The sequence below is a fragment of the Lucilia sericata genome, unplaced genomic scaffold, assembly GCF_015586225.1.
Source record: "Lucilia sericata isolate MDLA Ls3-8-SP2 unplaced genomic scaffold, ASM1558622v1 Contig000930F_arrow, whole genome shotgun sequence".
NCBI lineage: Eukaryota > Metazoa > Arthropoda > Insecta > Diptera > Calliphoridae > Lucilia > Lucilia sericata.
In genome coordinates this window covers 92,033-114,736 of record NW_023994917.1, presented here as the reverse complement: position 1 = coordinate 114,736, position 22,704 = coordinate 92,033, and the positions used below count along the sequence as shown (strand labels likewise).

The 22,704-nt window shown below is 29.0% G+C and overlaps 1 long non-coding RNA gene across 1 annotated transcript in view; it reads left to right on the top strand.

Moving 5' to 3' along the window:
• The first annotated feature begins 564 nt into the window (after positions 1–564).
• LOC119609120 overlaps positions 565–22,704 on the top strand; it is a 35,538-nt gene continuing 13,398 nt past the window's right edge. Inside the window, exons 1-2 of the long non-coding RNA XR_005231891.1 lie at positions 565–1,469; positions 3,733–3,875. This is a non-coding gene — a long non-coding RNA (uncharacterized LOC119609120). The remainder of the gene's footprint in view (positions 1,470–3,732; positions 3,876–22,704) is intronic.

Here is a 22,704-nt window from a genome sequence, read left to right as displayed (position 1 = left end):
AAAATCCAAAATTTCTCAATTTGATTTAGTTTCTTTTCTAAGTTTATTTATTTAATTTATTAATAAACTTTTATCAATTTTTTTATTTTATTAATTTTTCTTTTATTAAAACTTTTTTATTTTGTAAAAATTTAATTATTTAGTCTATTTAATAGTTTTCTGTATGAAAACAAATATAAATTTTGTAATTATAACATTTATATTTTCTATATATAAATGCATTGAAAAAAATTCGAAGTTTTTCTATTGAAAAATTTTTCAACAAAAATTAAAAAATATATATTTAAATAATTTTTTATTAATTAGTTATTTTTTATTTAATTATAGATTTAAATTATTAAATTTTTTAATAATTTGAATTTTTCTTAATATTTCTACTAAAAAATAATATATATTATATAAAAACTCTAGCAGCCAAGAAATACAACCCTGTTTGAGTAAACAAAACAAGAAAAGAAACATTATTAAGTTGCCATTTGCTGCCGGTAAATTGAAATAGAATGTTTCAATTCCATATTAAAAAACTAAATTCCTTTTGTTCACTACTTGAATTGAACCAGTTGTTGTTTTGCCCGTTTCCACGAAAGATCATATTTGCGCAAAGGAGCAACGCGTGTGTGATTTTTTTTCTACCCAAACGTGCGGAGTTTTTGGGTTCCCTCTTTTGTACAAATGCAATTACAATAAAAACAAAATACATAAAAAGTGCATTAAAGAAGATAGAAAAAAGAAGTGATTTTAACGAAGAAGAAGCAATAAAAAAGAGGAAGTTGTCAAACTAAACCTCTAGCAAATACAAATAATAAATTAAACGAAAAAAGGTATTATTTAAAACCTTAAAGAAAAATAAAGCTGATTTTGATACAAAAAAACAGCTTGTTATTTTTTCGCCAACTTATAAGTGAAGTTTTATTTTCTGGTGTTTTAACGTGAGTCAGTGTGTATGTTCACTCAAAAGAAGTAGAGAAGCAAATATAAATAAAGCAAAAAATAAAGTAAAGGAAAAATAAATTAAAAAAAAACAACAAATTCCATTTTGTATACCATAAGAAAGAAGTGAAAATTTTTAAGTAAATTTGCTTAATTAATCAAAATTGTTTAATTCATTTGAAATAAAAAAGGAAAATAAATAATTTTCATTCAAAGTCATTTACACTTGCGCATATTCCAATAAAAATCTATTGAAAGTACAAATTGAAAACAAATTTTTAAAGAAATCATTTAAAAACAACCCACCATTAAAGCAGGAATAGCAAGAAACAAAGTGAACAAAAAAATAAATTAAAAAAGAAAAATTAAACAAGAAATCAAGATAACAATCAATGAAGAAAATATGAAAATATGCAAGTTATTTAATCAATTTTATTGTTGTTAACTAATGTTTGCATAAAAGTTTTGTGTTAAATTAAACAAATATTTAGCCAACAAATAAAGTGTTTTAATACCAACAATATTTGCTTATAAAAGAGGTAATAAAATTGCTAAAATAAAAGCTAAAATTAAACAAAAATTGTGGACATTTATGGCAAATGCAACCTTGTGTAAATAGTGTGAGCAATAGTCCATCAAAAGATCAATTATCGATGGAATAGACCATATAACGGATAACCAATCTTTAACAAAATCTAATTGCTCTATAAATAATGGTTTCTTTTAATTTATTTGAGATTTCCTATAGTTATAGTTAAAATATAATTAAGTTTTAATAATTTATATGAAGTTTCTTAAAAAAATATCAAGTTTCTTTCTTTGTCCATTCTGCATGACGTTTATTCCTTCCGCCACAATATCAAAGTTCTTTTTGTAGAGTTGCCATGCTTTAAGTTAGTGCTGGTCTTCACAAGGAAACTTTTTTGGGTACGGAGTTTCTGTTACTCGGAAACTTGTTTTTTTTTGTTATTCTTCTCATTCGTACAAAAACAAAACAATGCGATTAACAAATACGAGTCATTTATGACTCTTCTGCACAAATAAATGATCATATATGCGCTCAATTTCCGATCATGAATGATACTTTCTTCGGGAGTAAATGGTACCCTACCCGCGACTCTTCTAAACGAGTCTTTCATGAGCCCCAATTCTGATCAGTACTGACTCATTTTTGAGTCATTAATAAGTCGAATTAATGGTCTTTTTATAGTTATTTTATTTAATTGGAATTATTTAGACTTAGTTTAGTGATTAGTCACCCAACTATCTTCCGTAGAAGATCATCAAACATAGAAAATTATTATAATTAAAGCATAATATAATTTCAATTTCCTTGACAGAAAATCGACTCTATAAATATCACACAAATTCGAATAAATACTTATACATATAATTTTATAAACAAAATAAGAATTATATCAACTTAATTTAGGCCAAATCAAATTTTTTTTGCCAACAAAACAGTCTTTCTGAGAACATTTTTTAATCAATTTCGACTCATTTTTGAATCGTTTTTAAGTCATTTTTAAGTGTAAGTGTTGCTGTTTCATTACAAACAAGCAATTTAAAGATTTTTTAGACTTAATATTACACCTATTGTTTTTATACAAAACGTTCTCCATTGTAAAGTTAGATAAATTAAAAGATATCGTCGCCGGACTGAGGACCCATTCCATGTGTCCATGTAAAACTTGCACGCAAACTACCTTTCAATATAATTCTACATATTGCTCTCTTGACTTAAAGTCTAAACTAAATTATTAAATATAATAACAATGCAAACGTTCTCCCCGAATAAGGCTTTTGAGCTCATAATTATGATAAACAGTCTATGTGGTATATCTACAAATATCGGAAAACCTTTTTTATATTAGTCCAAATGATCCTGCCGATTTTCGTAATGATAGGATCTCAATTGAAACCCATAAAGTCTTATGTAAAACATTTGAATAATTTAATAACGTTTTTTTATGAGCAATTTTATTCAAATGGAACATGTCGACCCTACAAACCTGTACCCTATTTAACTTATTTTGTAACACCGGGTCTTCATTTATTCAAAATAGATTTGGTTAAATTTTAGAAAATACAATACCCAATTTCCTAATAAGAAATTTATCAGTTATTTCCTTTAAATAACCTCTCAATAAATTTGATCTTGGCAACCCTACTACATCTATCAAAAAGTTCTTTTTCAAACACCGTTTTTTCTTCTTCTCTTCAACAATTGCACTTCATTTTGTTGTTCTTCTTTCAACACATTTCTTTATAAAAAAAATTTTTTCCAATTAATTGCACTTGTTTCTTTAACTTGTACTTACTATTTTCTCATCTTCTTTCTTTTAACAATTCTTTCTTATTTAACTACAAAAAACAACAATAACATTAACACTTTAACAACAAAAAAAATTATTTGTAGTTATCTTTCTTAATGTTGTTGTTGTTTGTGTAGAAAAAAATAACAAAAAAAGCAAAAAACATATCTCTGTGTATGTTGTTGGTGTTTATTTTATTTGAAATTGTTTCTTTTCTTGATTGTTCCTTTTCAGTTTGTTTACCATTGTTTGTTTGTGTGCGAGTATGTTTATGAGAATTTTTTTCTTGATGTTTCAATTTCTCTGCATTTCCCTTTAACTTTAGTTTGTTTTTAAAATAGTGTGTGGTAATAAAATTTTAGCTGAATTTTTTGCTATATTATTTGAAAATAATATACATTTTATGATATTTTCATACAAAACTAGTATGTTTACATTGATTTAATAAATATTCAAATTGGAATTTATTTATTTTCTTTCTTTTTAGAGTGTAAAAACTAAAATTGCAGTTGAATACAAAATTTTGTGGATTATTGTGAAACTGCCGCCTTTTTTTATGTCACGTGAATTTTTTTTGTTATAAAATTTGTGGATTGTTTGTTCGGAAAATAAATAATACATCTAAAACAGGTAAGTTTTTGTGAATTTTAATTAAAATTGATGAATTAATTATGAACTGGTGGTATTAGGTAAACAGAAACAGATTTTTTAAAGAAATTTTCATAATTTATATGTTGGGGCTCTTTTGAGAACAAAGTTATTGGGAGGACAATCAGATGCAGGTACCTACAATAATTTGATCCACGGGTTTTGCTTCGCGGTTAAAATAAACTATTTGTATTTGTACAAAGTGATTTAAGCTTGGCTTGTTACCCTACTGGTCTTTCCAGAGACTAATCTATAGACTAAACTATAGCATAAACTATAGAATATACTATAGGGAGGACTATAGACTAGACTAATTACTAGACTATATACTAGCCTACAGCTACACTATAGACTAAACTATAGATTAGACTATACACTAAACTATAGACTAGATTGTAAATTAGACTTTAGACTAGACTATAGACTTGTTTATAGACTAGAATATAGACTAGACTATAGACTTGTCTATAGACTAAACAGACTTGTCTATAGACTAGACTATAGACTTGTCTATAGACCAGACTATAGACTTGTCTATAGACTAGACTATAGACTTGTCTATAGACTAGATTATAGACCAAACTATAGACTAGTCCATAGACTTGTCTATAGACTAGACTATAGACCAAACTATAGACTAGCCCATAGACTTGTCTATAGACTAGTCCATAGACTTGTCTATAGACTTGTCTATAGACTAGACTATAGACTTGTCTATAGACTAGACTATAGACTTGTTTATAGACTAGACTATAGACTAGACTGTAGACTTGTCTATAGACTAGACCATAGACTTGCCTATAGACTAGACTATAGACCAAACTGTAGACTAGTCTATAGATTACACTATAGACTAGACTATTGACTAGACTAAGGACTAGACTTCAGACTACTCTGTAGACAAGACTATAGACAACACTATAGACTAGACTAGACTATAGCACAGTAGATAGACTAATCTATAATACAGTTAAAGTTGTATTTAATTAAGTTTTATATACATATGTAATAAGTTTTCCTTATTATATAACAAACTCATTTTTCCAAACATTCTCATAAAAATGAAACCACTGCTCATGTAGCCCCTACTAAATAATGAGATTTTACATAACAGCCGTTAAAAATCTTTTCCTATTAAATTCATTATTTACTATCACCACAAAGAAAATTAAATATTAAAACATTAAATAACTTTTAATCTCTTAACAAAATATACAAAAAAAAAAAAAACTATAAGTTTGCGTGTAGCGAAATACTTAAACATTTCACCAACTGACAGACAAAAAGTCTCAAGTTGATGAAACATTTTAGCACTTCCTTAAAAGCGCCAAACTAACAAACGCCTACTAAACATATTAGAAAAGTTTTTGTTTCTTTTTTGTTAGAAAAAATCTTTATATCTTTTGAAAAAAATTAAAATTTTTATTAAAAAAAAAGTAATGATGTGGAAAAAAAGATATTAAGAAAACCACTTTGTTGTTGTTTTGGTTTACCTGTTTGTAGGAATATTATGTTTAACCTTTAACCGCGATCATCATGATGATGAGAATGTAGATTTTTTGTGGCTAAAGTTTAAAGTGTAGATATAAATAATGTGTTTTTTTTTTCTTTTTTAAGTGTATGTAATTAGTACAGCACTTGTAATATGCTCAGGTTAGTAATTTAGATCCCAGCCAGAAGTTAAAAATAGTTTTTCAGGGTTTTTATAGTTTAAAGTTAATTTCCGTTTTTAAATTTTCTTTAAATTATTAACATGTGTTAAGAAAAATCAAAATTAAAAACACTACTTGAAAATAATTGAACTACTGTAGTCATCAATGATCTGTTATTGGGCACTTGAGATTAATTTGTTTAGGATTTGACTAAAATCTAGATTGTAAGATTCAGAAAGTTTAGAAATTAATACTTTTAAATAGATTTTGTTACAAAATTCTAAAATTTGCTTAAATATTTTTGTCACTCCTCGTTTTTTAAATCTACTGATCTTTTATTTCTCTCCCTCTTTCTCATATTTGAAGTAAAATTTGTCAAAATTTGCTGCAAAACAATAAGAGCGTGACTTCCTAATTCAATTGACAACTTGTTTAACAAAGTATAAGTACAAAGAAAAAAAGAAAAACAAATAAATTTCAAGTGGAAACAAACAACAAACACATGCAACAACAAATAATTGCATACTCATCACATTTGTAGTAAAATGCTAAAAACAGTTTCTGGTTTTTGATATTTCTTAAAGGAATTTTTTAATAATTCACTGGTTAACACACTCTTCTAATATTTAACTATTGTGAGAGGATGATTTTTGTAATTGTTGTTATTAGTTTTTCCTAGACATGAGTCACCCATTTTTATGTTTTTATATAAGTTTAGGTTATTTACAAAAACAAGGAGAGAAGAAAATTAAAAACAAACTGAAATTAAAAGAAAATAATTTTTCTCAATCATCAATGTTTTTTTGAGCAGCTAGAGTTATTAAATTTAAATTTATATGAAAAGCCATAAAATTAACGTTTCTTTTTTGGTTTTTAAAGCAATTGACATTTTTGTATTTATCTTTTTTTAAGTGTTTTTCAATAAAAAATTTTCTTCCGGTGTGTCTTGGCAGCGAGATGTCAAGTCATTTTAATTATTTATTCAAGTGGTTTTTGCTCAACCATAAAAAAGGATTTTTCCTGTATAAAAATAAAATTTTTGATGAGTTTTTAATTTATTACCCAAAGCAGAAGGAATTTAATTAATAAGTTTATATTTAAGCAAAAATGAAAATTAACCATAAATCAGAAAGGAACTTTAAATATGTTGCGAGGAGAATATATATAGATATATATATATAGAATAGACTATAGACTAGACTATAGACTAGACTATAGACTAGACTATAGACTAGACTATAGACTAGACTATAGACTAGACTATAGACTAGACTATAGACTAGACTATAGACTAGACTATAGACTAGACTATAGACTAGACTATAGACTAGACTATAGACTAGACTATAGACTAGACTATAGACTAGACTATAGACTAGACTATAGACTAGACTATAGACTAGACTATAGACTAGACTATAGACTAGACTATAGACTAGACTATAGACTAGACTATAGACTAGACTATAGACTAGACTATAGACTAGACTATAGACTAGACTATAGACTAGACTATAGACTAGACTATAGACTAGACTATAGACTAGACTATAGACTAGACTATAGACTAGACTATAGACTAGACTATAGACTAGACTATAGACTAGACTATAGACTAGACTATAGACTAGACTATAGACTAGACTATAGACTAGACTATAGACTAGACTATAGACTAGACTATAGACTAGACTATAGACTAGACTATAGACTAGACTATAGACTAGACTATAGACTAGACTATAGACTAGACTATAGACTAGACTATAGACTAGACTATAGACTAGACTATAGACTAGACTATAGACTAGACTATAGACTAGACTATAGACTAGACTATAGACTAGACTATAGACTAGACTATAGACTAGACTAGACTAGACTATAGACTAGACTATAGACTAGACTATAGACTAGACTATAGACTAGACTATAGACTAGACTATAGACTAGACTATAGACTAGACTATAGACTAGACTATAGACTAGACTATAGACTAGACTATAGACTAGACTATAGACTAGACTATAGACTAGACTATAGACTAGACTATAGACTAGACTATAGACTAGACTATAGACTAGACTATAGACTAGACTATAGACTAGACTATAGACTAGACTATAGACTAGACTATAGACTAGACTATAGACTAGACTATAGACTAGACTATAGACTAGACTATAGACTAGACTATAGACTAGACTATAGACTAGACTATAGACTAGACTATAGACTAGACTATAGACTATAGACTAGACTATAGACTAGACTATAGACTAGACTATAGACTAGACTATAGACTAGACTATATACTAGTCAACCTCTTCTTTCTTTCTTATTGATAGTTGCAGCCGTACATTTTTTACTTATATAGTGATAATCACCAGTCTTTTAGTAGAGTTTTAAGTAAAAAAATCGTAAATTTTGTGCAAAAGGAGCAAGAAAAAAATCTTTTACATTGATTTGCTTTAAAAAAATCAAACTTTCGTTTTATTTTTGGTAAAACTAAGGAAATTCTTTTTGAAATTATCATTTCCGTGCAAACATACATACAGGTTACCAATACCGCCTGGCTGTTTTTTCTTTTTTTTTTTGGCCAGACACGAGTATAGACCAGACCACCATACTGCACTACAAGTCATATTTTGAGTAATTTAAACAGTTTAAACCCCTATTGGTGCTGGTAATAGAGAAGAGAAAGAGACAAAAAGGTATTAAATGAAATGAAACTGACCCCATAACCCACCAAAACACACAACCATCCAAAATCACAAAACGGCTAGAAATAAACGAAAGAAACAGGCAACCGGTAGTGCTGTATGTCAGTTGTTGTATTATTTTACATTCATTGAATGGATATTACTGTAGTTGTTCAATGATGGTATTTGTAAAACATGATGTTTTTTTGTAAGTTTGTTGTTATTGTTGTTGTTTAACGTTGTAAAATTAAATGTTGATATTAAATTTGTTAACATTTTATAATATTTTCTTCTCATAGTGCATTTTTGCAATTTTCTTTTTAAATATTGGATTTTTTATGGCCTAAAACTTTAGGATTTGTTAGACAAAATTTTAATTTATTTTTTTGGTTTATTATAAAGATTTTTCAAAGAACTTGACCTCTATTTTTCGGCAAGAAAATATAGTTTTATAGTTAAGAGGGGATTTGCTTGATTTTATGGCGTAAATGTTATTAAAGTTTTCTAAAAAGAAATATTTTTAGTATTTAATAAAATTGTTTTTTCAGCAGTTTTCTTTTAAAATAAAGTTTTAGTGTCCAAACAGACTTCCAGATATTAATCATTCTTTGATGAATCTTCAGTTTTTGAAAATTTCCTTTAATTTTTAGTGCCCCAACCTTGAAATTTCATTAAAATAATTTGTTAAATTATTAATATATGTATATACTCGTGTATTAAGATATTATTCTAGAAATTAGCAAAAAGATGATAAAAATAAAAAAACACATCATTTAGGAAAAAATTACCTATTTCATCTAACCCTCATTAACATCATTTAATATCCAAGCAAATGTACAGCGAGTTTAACAACAAAATAAACCATAAGTTTTTAATTATTCACGACAACTAATTAAGTGTAACATTTTGACCACATTAGGCAAAACAGAACAATAATTATTTCTTTACAAAAGTTAACACAAAACAATAGAAAATAAAAGTGAGAATTATGGCAATAAATATACAAAATTAACAAATTATTATGCTGATGAAAACTAAAACAAAACAAATTATGAAATTTTGAACATCAACTGCGTCCAATTACCTCATTCATAAAGAATGAACCAGCTCAGCTCAGTACGCACACCTGAATTGTGGTTTTTAGTTTTCAACCTTTTCTTACATTTTTTTCTTCTTATTTATACAATTTTGCTAATCAACATGACTGGACCCCAAAAATACTAAAAAAAAACAAGAGGCGTTTCTTAGAAATTAAATATTTAAATGTGTTTACATTTAAATATCATTTCTTTTGTTTAAATTTAAAAATAATTTAAACATTTCAACAATTAATTTAAAAAGACGCTTTTAACTTTGGAAGCTTTGGTTGGACTATAGACAACATTGTAGAAACGACTATAATCTGGACTGGCTTACAAACTCGACTTGACTATAGACTCGTCTATTGACTTGACTATAGAGTTGACTATAGACATGACTATAGAGTTGACTATAGACATGACTATAGACTCGTCTATAGACATAACTATAGACTTGACTATAGACTCGTTTATAGACTTGACTATAGACTCTTCTATAGACTTGACTGTAGACTCTTCTATAGACTTGACTATAGACTCGTCTATAGACTTCACTATGGACTCGTCTATAGACTTGACTATAGACTCGTCTATAGACTTGACTATAGACTCGTCTATAGACTTGACTATAGACTAGTCTATAAACATGACTATAGACTCGTCTATAGACTCTACTATAGACTCGACTATAGACTTGTTTATGAATTGCAGTCTAAACTATATCCCAAAAATTGGACTATAGACTTGACTGTATTCCGAATTATTGTCTGTACTATAATCTAGTATATATTCCCGAATGCCGACTGGACTATAGTCTTGACAGTACTATTATTTGGACTATAAACTTAATTATATTCTGGATTATAAGCTAGACTATATTCTCCACTGTAGACTAGACTATGGTATAGTCTATATTTTACAGGAAATAAGTTTTGAATAAAATCTGCCCTATAGATCTCACTATAGACTGGTCTGGTCTAAAGTTAGTTGTAAACTTTAGACTCCACTATTCACTATAATGGTCTATAATCTAAACTATAAACCAGATTTTAGTCTGTGCTTTTTTGTGGACAATGATCTAGTTTGCAGTCTCTACTGTAGTTGCGAATTAAGCCTGGACTCTTGACTTGATCGAAACTATAGTCTCGACTGTTGTACTGAGTATTATTTAGACTATAATCTGGTATATATATTCTCGACTGTAGACTGGGCTATCGCTGACTATAGTACTGATGATTTACAGACGAGACCATATAGTCGTGATTACAGTCCATACTCCAACTACAAAATGGAGTATGGACTGAACTATAGTATTGCCGGTTCTATTATTTGGACTCTAAACTGAACTATAACCAGGGCTTTATGCTGGTCTTAATTATGGACAATACTATAGTATTGTCTATAGCTTACGGTCTGGACTATAGTCTCGAATATATATGGACAGTATTATTATCTGGAATATGATCTGGACTTTAGTTTGAACTATAAACTGGACAACTGTCTCAACTATAATCTGGACTATTGCCTGTACAGTAATCACCACTCTATATCGGACTATATTCTCGTCTGCAAACTGGAATATAATCCGAACTTAAGTATGGACTATAGTATCAACTATAGACTTGCATGGACTAGACTATAGCATTCGTCTATTATAAACTATGTAGGGAAATTTTCGCTTTATAGTCTAGTGGTGATTTGCATATGCCTATTTCAAAAAGTAATTGAAGTACAAAGTCCATCCAAAGTCTATGTTCATAATATATATTTTCACCTACGTATTAAAAGGTGTGGAGATTACATTTTTAAATTTATCATGTTAGTATTTGCTGGAATTTATAAATATTTATATTGTCAATCAAAATTTATATAAACAACTATGTTGGATGGAGATTTTATTTGTATTTTACAAAACAAATATGATTAAAAGTTTACATTTAACAAGTTTCATATAAAAATCTAATTATAATCTTGTACTCTTTAACAAACATATAATGAAATGTCAACAAGACAAGTCAGCAGATTGTTAGTTGCTTAAATATAACCTTATTCATATGTGTTACTAATATATTTGCAAAACACATGAGAAATTTGGAGTCTAAATTTTAGATGGGAGTGGATAAAAACCTCATTGTCAGCAGGACAATTTGGAGGGTGTTGGTAATAGCTTAAAGTCCTTAAGACTTAAATACTATTAGTGCTTTAAAGTTTTTTAATGTTATTTTTATTATTTTATATAAAAACTGGTTTAGTTTTTATTTAATAAAATCATAAATATTTTGTCGCTGGTGTTTTTTAACTTTACTAACTCCTCTCTCATTTTTTACCTTCTTCATTTTCTTATCTTTTGTTTTGATTATTAATTTTTTCCCTTTCATTCTTGTTTTTTTTTTTTTTTCAAATGTGCTAAAATGAAAATGAAATCTTTTTTAAGACAATGAATGAATTTCAATGTCAAATGTTAATATTTTTGTCCAAAAAATTATGCCTTTTTTTCAAAACACATTAAATTAATAAAAAAAAACCTGTTTTGGACTCATAGTTAAAGTCTTAGAAATAAAATAACAAAAATATTAATAAGCAAATAGTATAAATAAAAAAGGTCTTAAAAACCTAAATGGTTAGTTAAAAAATTTTAATTAAATTCATAAACAAAGGTGGCAATTTGTTGAAGTCTCTTGGATTGTTTAATAATTTTAAATTTATCAATGAATGATAATAAGAAAAACAACAAACTAAAGCAGGGATTAACCCATTTGATATAAAGTTGTCATAAAGGTTTAATTGGTTTTGAGGGGACTTATTAAGGTTTTGTTACCTTCTTTTTAGAAAAAGAAGATATTGGATTGTTTTCATAGGCGCGCCCACTTTAATGTAGAGAAATTTTTTAATAATATTTTGATAATTTTTAGAAATAATTGAAAGTTACAATTAACTAAAATTTCTCTTGCTATATGCCCCTTTTTCCTATTCTTTCTCCTATTCGAAAAATGTTTTGTTAATCATTCACAGTTGATTAAACTATTGTGAATGAACAATTCACCATAGTAAATTTTTGATGAATGTAATCTTATAAAATATCTTATTTTAGCTACTCTTGCAAAAATATCTCTATAATTTCATTGAAGTAAATAAATAATCTTCAAGTTTATTTAGTTCAATAATTTACCATATCTGGGAACTATTCTTTACCAACTGAAAATCAACTTTTACTAATATGAAATTATAAGCGATAAGATAGCATATCTTATTTACTCTCTCTATGGTTAACTAAAATAGTTAATATTAATCATAAATAGTGGGAAATCAAAGCAAATATGTGTTAAAGGGTTTTCCAATTAGGGCGCCTTTACGAATTGTTGAATCTTTCAAGTTTCTCTCTTTTAAATCTGAACACATATGAGACGTAGTCTGGTTAAACTTCACTTTGAAGGTGGTCTATTACATAAGCTAATATATTTTCAAATTAGAGATTAATTTATACTAAAAAATCCTAATCTGGCCTGCGAATTTCACAATCATTTCAGATACTTGAGATATCGTGTTCGAAAGTTTGAAAAAATTATTGTCCATATGGAGTTATAACAGCCGAAAGTGCATTCTATCGACTTTAAGGAAGATATAACAGAGGATGTGTTCTTCCCTCTACAAGTTATAGTCCGTTTGCCGTACAAATAGCAATATAAATTTTTTAATTTCGAACTTTTCTAACGTCTCAAATATTGAAGGTTTTAAAACTTTTGGACTCGATTGTTAATTCGATTTCAGCGCAGCTCATCCTTTAGAAATGTTTACTTTGGTCTCTAAATATTGAATTTTTTAAAATTTTGTTGATTGGACAAAGGTCCCCAAAACTGCATTTTTAACTACAGTCCTGAAAATTTAGTATATTTGAACCAAATCACTACTGGCGATCTACGAACTCCTCTGTCCATAGAGAATTAGATAAGTATACTCTGGTTTCTCACCAATATTAACCTGAGTTGCATTTTTATTAATACTTCATTTACATACAAGAATAACACCAATAGGTAACTCTGGATCTGATACCAACCCTTCTACATTGTGGACCTTTTGAATTAACGAATGGCATTAAATCTAACAATGTTATCTTTTCAAATTAGATTTATAAAAGTAAATCTGAGTAAAATTTTAAAATACATCCACTTCGAAGTTTACTAAACCAATATCCTAACAACATCTTTCATCCGTCCTTTAGTAGCCCATAACCAATGAGTAATCTTTGGAACCCAACAAACTGTTATTGCAGAATGTTTTGTTATTCTAGAAAGAAGTATAAAATTCGGATGACCGAAACACTATGTCGATATGTAGATTTCAAAACCAATCCAGCAGTTCGGTCGGACAGTCCCGAACTATCTATTTTACCTACCACTCAGGGTTACCCCTAGCCACCTACTGTCCAGGTGACTAGCTATTTTAACATGTGCTTGCCCTACGAGGAAGTCAATCGTCACCCCATAGATTACAAAGAGACAGACAAAGAGCTTAAGATAGTTTTTTAAGTGTCCCCATTCTCGCTTACAAAGGGGATACTAAAGTGACGATTATCTTCACCATCGTTTACAAAAAGTACAACCTTGACGAGAGCCATCCAGATGGTTAGACATTAGTGGAAATCACTGTCTTCTTCGGATGCATTGACTGTTTGTCGAACTGCATGGAGAATAAACACAAAGTCTTTATCCGGAATTTCCTTATTCAAATATCGAAAATCGGAATCTAATCAAAAAGTTTTCAAAGTTAAATTGTTTAAGTTACCATGAAGTTCGTAAGATCAAAACACATCCACCAGGACGACTCCAATGCCGTGAATTCCATTTTCCTGCTAATACCGCATATCCATTGTGAAGTCTCTCAGCACTAATTAAGATTCGACACAACGGTATTGCATTAGAAGTCCGGATCGTATGACTTTACTATATAAACTCTAAAAACACATATTAAATCAAGAACAAAAATTCTTAAAACAAGTACGTGCTGAGATCAATTTGATTCCAAAAAGGCTTAAATCAAGACTTTCGTACTTGACTATACTTGATTTCATTATTTTGTATTTGATACTAGTAAAACTGTTCTCATAATTCTATATCTAGTTAGATTTAAGTAACGATTTCTCGATTCTGAGTGACCCGCTTAAGCAGATTATATTGCTTATACTTTTGAGGACAGCGAAACTAAAAATATTCCTAATTAAAAGAGAGTTATACGGAATTTTAGTTGGACACGATGTATCAGATTATAATCAGCAATTACTAAACTACTTCTAAGTAATGGACATAGTAAGCAGTTATAAAATCTGCAGTGGCTTTTCATTACCAAACTTTTTACTTGTTAGTTTTCAAAAAAATTTGCCCCCAATTAATTTACCAGCAGGTGTTCAACATATGCATTAAATTTGTTAATAAATCTATTAATTTAGTTAAACAAGTAATTAAGGGGTTAATTTTCGTTGGTATATCTAGTTGTTGACATATTTTCGCTTAATTTCATTAATAACACAACAACATGTTTGTCATTTGAATTCAAAGAATTTGAATTATAATAGAAATGTCTAAACTTGTCACAATTAGTTCGTTACGAATTAAATAAACACTTTTACTTAAGTTGCAATACTATACGAACTACTATGCTGTTGTAGATAAAAGTAACATAAAATTTTACGTTTTTTTTATACAGGTAAAAACTTAAAGTAAATGGCACTGACAAACAGACAGACGGACAGGATTTGTGGCCTGAAATGCACGCAATATTTTTCTCATAAACTTTTAACTAAACAGAAATAAAAACATTAACTAAAATAGAGTAAACATATAAATAATATGCTCAAAGATTAGAGGAAAGGGTGGAAAGAAAAGAGGTGTTATTCTAGGATTTCAATATATTACTCTAGAAAACACCTTTAAGAGTTATGAAAATGTATAGAGATCAGTCATCATTCTGACCTGGAATAAAAAAACATCATAAAAAGTACAGCTTGAATTATTACACCTCCTTTTTAAACACCCTGTTTTCCCAAAATAACATGTACTCATATTACTATCACTAAAATTTATTAAATAAACAACACTACTAAATAACACGACTAAACTATGACCACATGCCTTTTAAACATACAACTCCCAACTGTTTTTTAACCACCACCAACCAACAACCACTATCAAACATCAGACCAGCACCACTAATGCCATGATCACACATTTTTTTCTACTGAATTGTATAGGCTTCTTCATCTATGTATGTATGTTGACTGGTGGCTAGCTTATCCATTCATTCGTTCATTTACTCACTTACACATTCAGTCAGTCAGTCATTCATTCACTCATTTATTCATGCATTTCTGTTTCATTATATATGGCGCATAAAGATTATAAAATCGAGATAAAAGAAAAATTGTGTTGCTTTAAGTTTAATTTATGTTGCGCCGCCGCCGTAAAAGCCAAATACATATATATGAAATTTTAAAGCGAAAAGTACTTGAGATCAGAAGGGAAAAGGAATGGATTTATAGTGAAACTTCAAAAAAATACTTATGATTACTTATTTTTTAACCATCAAAATCAGGTCCAAGGGTCATATTATGTTCAAGAAGGTTCTTAATTTATGGTCCTACGAACGTTAAAGGTATTTGCTTATTTTCTTAAGATCAGACACTTTATTTTCGAATTGTTAGAATCAGATAAAGCTTTATATTAAACACATTTTTCTAGTTAATTTAATGGTCCTTCGAATCACTCCTAATTGTTTAATTAAGAAAATTGAAATCGGATGGAAGAATAGATTTATTCAGAAGATAATCTTTTCAGCTCTGAATGCATTTATTTCAAAAAGAGGTCATTTTAAATCTTTAAAATCTAAGCTGAAAACGCCCTCTAAAGAGAATTTCCAGTTCAAATAATGGTCCTTCGAATCGTTCAAAACATTGTTCTCTTAAGAGAATTTAACCCTAAACATGGAATATATATGTATAACGCCGGTCTCATCTTTAGCTACAGATTTGACATTAACAAAAAATGTTAACATCTGATAATTGTACAGATTCAGGTCCTTCGAAGCTTCCATCAAAAATTCATTTTGAATTAGCTCGGTAGTTCTCTAAAGATGACAGAATTTCTAGTTCAATTAATGGTCCTTCGAATCGTACAAAACATTGTTCTCTTAAGAGAATTTAACCATTAACTAGAAATATATATAACACCGAGTTCATCTTTAGAAACAGATTTAAACAGCAAATATATATATATATGTATAACGCCGCGCTCATCTTTAGCTACAGATTTGACATTAACTAAAAATGTTAACATCTTCTACTCATTATACATATTTAGGTCCTTCGGACTTTCCATCCAAAATCCATTTTGAATTAGCTCTGTAGTTCTCTAAAGATGACAGAATTTCTAGATCAATTAATGGTCCTTCGAATCGTTCAAAACATTGTTCTCTTAAGAGAATTTAACCCTAAACAGGAAATATATATAACGCCGAGCTCGTATTTTACAGATTTCACATTAACAAAAAATTTTAACATCTGATTATTGTACATATTCAGGTCCATCGAAACTTCCATCCAATATCCATTTTGAATTACCTCTGTAGTTCTCTACAGAATTAATTGAATTCTTGTTCAATTAATGGTTCTTCGAATCGTTCAAAACATTATTCTCTTAAGAGAATTTGACCCCAAATTGGAAATATACATAAGGTTGAGATCATCTTTAGCTACTGATTGGACATTAACAAAAAATTTTAACATCTGATGATTGTACATATTCAGGTCCATCGAAACTTCCATCCAAAATCCATTTTGAATTAGCTCTGTAGTTCTCTAAAGATTACAGAATTATCGCGTTCATTTATTTCATATTTTTAACATTATCTGAGAACAAAGAGATTATCTTCTTAAGTTAATGGTCCTACGAACCGTACGAAGCAACAGCTAAAGAATAGTTTATGGTCCTACGACCTATTTCTTTACTTACAGTCTGAACAACAACTTTTCATAATTTCGTGGTACACAACTATTTTACCGTTAACTTTTTACATTTCAATGTCAAACAATGTACCTTACATATGGTTCAACGAGTTAGTAACTTTGGTCCTTCGAGCTATTGAAGTGATAAATTTTTCCATTAAAGTTGTTGGTCCTTCAAATCAACTGAAATACTGAACTACTTTACAATATCATTTAGCCATTTCAAGGTCATCAAACGAACTTACTTATGGTCTTACGAGCTTTGCCACTTTGGTCCTTCGAACTTTCTAAGAAACAGTAATAGCAAAAAGTTGAAAGAACTATAAATGAATTTATTCTTTAACTACTCTGTTTAACAATCAAAAAATTAAAGAGGAGTAGCACAAACATACTATTTAACAAAAACAAATAAAAATATTATTTATTACTAAAACAATCAAGAAAAAACATTCTATAACATTTACAGACTGAACAAACAAACTGATCAAAAGAATAACAACACGTTTTGCTGTTATTCTAAAACCAAAAAATTCTTCTTCTACGGAAGCTAAAATTTACTTTTTGGAAAAACAACACAAGATTATGAAAGAATTTTTTTCATCAAGATATATTTTTTTCCAAAAATGTGTGTTAACTGCAAATCATTACAACAAATTTGTTTAAATTAATTTACATAAATCATTTTCTTTTATTTTTTGTTAAAACTCATACACACCCACTTTTTTTAGACAAATTTTGAAATTTATTTTTCTTTTAATATTTTTGTCCTATATTGGTTTCATTTGTTCGACTGACTGACTGACAAGCAGCTAATGGTAACAAGGAAATATTTTTACAAATATGCTAATATATCGTTTATGTTTAAATTAAGTCGACAGACAATTAAAAATTGTTTTTGCGTTTTGTTGCTTAAGAAAAAAAGGCAGGAAATTTCAAAATATAAAAAATTAAATGGAAAATGGAAAAAAATATTTATTTAAATACTTTATATAGCAGAGATGAACAATCTTAAAGATGCCAAAATAGAAAAAAAAAATTAAAGACAAAACGCACTTGATCCGACATATGGATCTGAAGGTACGTCGAGCTTTTGGAAGCAAACTAGGACGGAGTGAACCGTTTATATTGTCATAATTGACTAAGTTAAAAATTTTCAATTTTGATTAAGATTAGAAACAATATCCCCTAGATTTCTCCCCACAGTTTGCTTCGTAATTTTCCGTTTTACATTTGGTCACATTAAAATCCTTTCACTGCTTCATTCAAAACTTAATTTTTAATTCATATTTGTTATTTTTTCGTATTATATTGATTATTGAAGTCATAATTAATTATTTCTTGAAGAGACACCCAATTAATTGTGGAAGTAATATTAATGTTTTTTGAAAAAAAAAAAAAAAACGTACGTGATTTTATTAACATTTCGATTAAATTAAGACAAATGAAGACGTTTAATATTGCAATTGAGATGTTTGAAAGTCGTATGAGTCAGAAACATATTTCTCACTAGAATGCAGAGATGGGTAGACTAACGATTTTATATAACGTGGCATCCCAGACACGCCTCTTAAGTTTCCAAATGGATCCTAATTATGTAAAGCAAGAACTATAGACTAGACTATAGACTAGACTATAGACTAGACTATAGACTAGACTATAGACTAGACTATAGACTAGACTATAGACTAGACTATAGACTAGACTATAGACTAGACTATAGACTAGACTATAGACTAGACTATAGACTAGACTATAGACTAGACTATAGACTAGACTATAGACTAGACTATAGACTAGACTATAGACTAGACTATAGACTAGACTATAGACTAGACTATAGACTAGACTATAGACTAGACTATAGACTAGACTATAGACTAGACTATAGACTAGACTATAGACTAGACTATAGACTAGACTATAGGCTAGACTATAGGCTAGACTATAGACTAGACTATAGACTAGACTATAGACTAGACTATAGGCTAGACTATAGGCTAGACTATAGACTAGACTATAGACTAGACTGTAGACTAGACTATAGACAAGACTATAGACTAGACTATAGACTAGACTATAGACTAGACTATAGACTAGCCTATAGACTAGGCTATAGACTAGACTATAGACTAGACTATAGACTAGACTATAGAATAGACTATAGACTAGACTATAGACTAGACTAGACTAGACTAGACTAGACTATAGACTAGACTATAGGACTAGACTATAGACTAGACTATAGACGAGACTATAGACTAGACTATAGACTAGACTATAGACTAGACTATAGACTAGACTATAGACTAGACTATAGACTAGACTATAGACTAGACTATAGACTAGACTATAGACTAGACTATAGACTAGACTATAGACTAGACTATAGACTAGACTATAGACTAGACTATAGGACTAGAGACTATAGACCTAGACTATAGACTAGACTATAGACTAGACTATAGACTAGACTATAGACTAGACTATAGACTAGACTATAGACTAGACTATAGACTAGACATAGATAGACATAGACTAGACTTAGACTATAGACTAGATAGACTAGACTATAGGCTATAGACGATATAGACTAGACTATAGAACTATAGGACTATAGACTAGACTTAGACTAGACTATAGACTAGATTAGACTAGACTATAGACTAGATCTATGGCTAGACTATAGACTAGACTATAGACTAGACTATAGGCTAGACTAGAGACTATAGACTAGCTATAGACTAGATAGACTGACATAGACTAGACTATATGACTATAGATAGAATAGACTGATAAGACTAGACTATAGAGACTTAGATAGACTATAGAGATAAGCACTAGACTATAGACTAGATCTATAGCTAGACTATAGACTAGACTATAGACTATAGACTAGACTATAGAAGCTATAGACTAATAGACTAGACTATAGACTAGACTATAGACTAGACTATATACTAGACTATATAGACTATACATAGATAAGCTGGACTCTAGATATAGACTAGACTATAGACTACATAGACTAGACTAGACTATAGACTAGACTATAGACTAGACTATAGACTAGACTATAGACTAGACTATAGACTAGACTATAGACTAGACTATAACTAGACTATGACTAGACTATAGACTAGACTATAGACTAGACTATAGACTAGACTATAGACTAGACTATAGACTAGACTATAGACTAGACTATAGACTAGAACTATAGACTAGACTATAGACTAGACTATAGACTAGACTATAGACTAGACTATAGACTAGACTATAGACTAGACTATAGACTAGACTATAGACTAGACTATAGACTAGACTATAGACTAGACTATAGACTAGACTATAGACTAGACTATGACTAGACTATAGACTAGACTATAGACTAGACTATAGACTAGACTATAGACTAGACTATAGACTAGACTATAGACTAGACTATAGACTAGACTATAGACTAGACTATAGACTAGACTATAGACTAGACTAGACTAATAGACTAGACTATAGACTAGACTATAGACTAGACTATAGACTAGACTATAGACTAGACTATAGACTAGACTATAGTTGCCCAAAATCGCGATTACCTATCACGCGTGATAAGGCAAGAAACTTCTGCTGACGTTGCGTTGACTCACCTACACTATAAGCTTACTTGTGTATTTTCTTATTTGAGCATGTGTTAGTTGATTATCTCTCAACTTGCAAAACAAAATCAACTCAGTTGCTGATCAGCATTTGTCGAAGTAAGATCTGTACGCAACTTTTTTAAAATCCACACAGAAATACAACAACAAAATTTTGAGAAAGCCGAATTTATGTAGATGAATGAGAGAGCACAGCTGATAGTTTTTTATATATGAACTTTAATGTACGCTGTCTGTCAAAATCCATAATATCAATTTGACAGTTAGAATATACTTTTTAGTTTGCAGTCATTTTATTAGTACAGTTTTATTTTGGGTTACATTTTGTTCTCTGCTGCTTTACCAATACAAATTGATGTGTAACAGTATGTGTATGGGCAGCACTGGACTAGACTATAGACTAGACTATAGACTAGACTATAGACTAGACTATAGACTAGACTATAGACTATAGACTAGACTATAGACTAGACTATAGACTAGACTATAGACTAGACTATAGATTAAACTATAGACTAGACTAGACTAGACTCTAGACCTTACCATACTGAATCACTTTTAACATTTATCTGAAATAGGTCTAGAATTCTATTGCAATAATGAATTTCTACATCTACGAAATGGTCCTTCGTGTGTAAATAGAAAAAACAAAATATTAAAATAAAATTTTCCAAAGTGTTTCATTCTCAACTTTCATCTTTGTTTTTTTCACTATTCTCTTCTCACTGTTCCTCTGTTTTGATTAGGTCTGCTTGCAATCCATAACATTTTGTTATCAAAAATTTCCTATTTATCTTAACTAACCCAATTTTAAAGAAGTACCAAAATTTTTGAGGAACTTATTGCTAACAAAACACAATTTCTTGTGAGTAAACGGAAATTGATAAAAATCTTAAAAAGAAATACTGGCACTTGTTACTGAACTTTACAACCTCAACAATATTTCAAAATTTCTTTAAAAGAAAACAAAAAGCAAATAAATCTAATTATAAATAAAAACTTAACTTCAATCAAAAATATTTTTGTAAAAAACTATGAACAAATGTCTTATAAAAACAACGTAAATAAATCAAATCTTTAAGATTTAGAAAAGCAAGAACTAAATCTAAATCATTATTTGAATGTCAATTAAAATGTCAATTTTTAAAGTTTTATTTTTATTACATTTTCGTATGAAAAACAAAAAAACTCACGATTTTTTCTGTACAAACAAATTTTTACGAAATAAATTTTCGAAAAAACCAAACAAACGCTTTTGACATATAAACATTGATGGCAACAACAGCAATAATAATAAAACAAAAACATGTGTCAAATAAGTCATTTATTTGGTTTAAATATAAAAAATGGACGCGACATATAAATTCGAGTTTTTCTCTTATTTGTCTCTTTTGTTTTGGAATTTTAAACAAATTTAGTTTTCAGTTGCACATTAATCACGTTTTCATTTAAATTATTTTATACTAAATAAGTTACAGTCTATAGTCTAGTCTATAGTCTAGTCTATAGTCTAGTCTATAGTCTAGTCTATAGTCTAGTCTATAGTCTAGTCTATAGTCTAGTCTATAGTCTAGTCTATAGTCTAGTCTATAGTCTAGTCTATAGTCTAGTCTATAGTCTAGTCTATAGTCTAGTCTATAGTCTAGTCTATAGTCTAGTCTATAGTCTAGTCTATAGTCTAGTCTATAGTCTAGTCTATAGTCTAGTCTATAGTCTAGTCTAGTCTAGTCT